General features: G+C 40.6%; 1 long non-coding RNA gene across 1 annotated transcript in view; it reads left to right on the top strand.

Moving 5' to 3' along the window:
- LOC121350476 overlaps positions 1-736 on the top strand; it is a 3,903-nt gene extending 3,167 nt beyond the window's left edge. Inside the window, exon 3 of the long non-coding RNA XR_005954675.1 lies at positions 613-736. This is a non-coding gene — a long non-coding RNA (uncharacterized LOC121350476). The remainder of the gene's footprint in view (positions 1-612) is intronic.
- The last annotated feature ends 281 nt before the right edge of the window (positions 737-1,017 follow it).

Raw genomic sequence — 1,017 nt, 5'->3', positions numbered from 1 at the left:
TTTTTTCCATCTTTTTTCCATCTTTTTTTCCATCTTTTTTCCATCTTTTTCTTAGCTTTTTCCAGCTTTTTCTCCCATCTGTTTTCCAGTTTTTTTCCATTTTTTCCCACCTTTTTTCCCACCTTTTCTCCACTTTTCCCCCATTTTTTCCCCATTTTTTTCCCAGTTTTTTCCATCCTTTTTTTCCATGTTTTTTTTAGCTTTTTCCAGCTTTTTTTCCATCTGTTTTCCAATTTTTTTCCAGTTTTTCCCATCTTTTCTCCACTTTTCCCCCATTTTTTTCCCAGTTTTTTCCAGGTTTTTTCCCATCTTTTTTCCATCTTTTTTTTTAGTTTTTCCAGCTTTTTTTCCCATCTGTTTTCCAATTTTTTTCCAGTTTTTTCCACCTTTTCTCCACTTTTCCCCCACTTTTCCCCCACTTTTTCCCCACCTTTTCCACCATTCCCACTCCCCACTTTCCCAAAATTCCAAACCCAAAACCCCCAAAATTCCATCCCAGCCGGGAATTCCCTCCCAAAATTCCAGCTGGGAATTCCCTTGGCACACCCCAAGAACCTGGAAAAAAACTCCAGGAATTCTTTCCCGGGGTTTTTATTCCCAAAATTCCCTCAGGGTCTCTCGTGCTGCTTCGGGATCTGCGCCCGGAACCACCTGGAAGAAACTTTGGAAAAATTGGAGGAATTTGAGAAATCCGACGCCTTCAGGAAATCCCAGGGCTTGTTCAGCATCTTCAAGGTGGGAATTTTGGGGAAAAAATGGGAAAAATGGGAAAAACGGGAAAGGGAGGGACGGCAGCGACCTCGGATGGGGAATTTTTTGGGAATTTTTTGGGGAATTTTCCATCCATTCCTTGGAATTTCTACAGGATTTCCATGATTTTAATGGGAATTCCCTGATTTTGGAATTCCAGCACCCCAAAATTCCATCCTTCATTCCCTAATTTTGGAATTCCACAATTCCGTGAGCTCTTAAATCCAGGATTTCCTAATTTAGTTATCGTGGAATTCCAGGAATTCT

This window comes from Pyrgilauda ruficollis, unplaced genomic scaffold, assembly GCF_017590135.1.
Source record: "Pyrgilauda ruficollis isolate IOZ18807 unplaced genomic scaffold, ASM1759013v1 scaffold1553, whole genome shotgun sequence".
NCBI classification, from domain to species: domain Eukaryota; kingdom Metazoa; phylum Chordata; class Aves; order Passeriformes; family Passeridae; genus Pyrgilauda; species Pyrgilauda ruficollis.
Note: the sequence above shows the minus strand (reverse complement) of the source record. Positions and strands in the feature narration are given on the sequence as shown.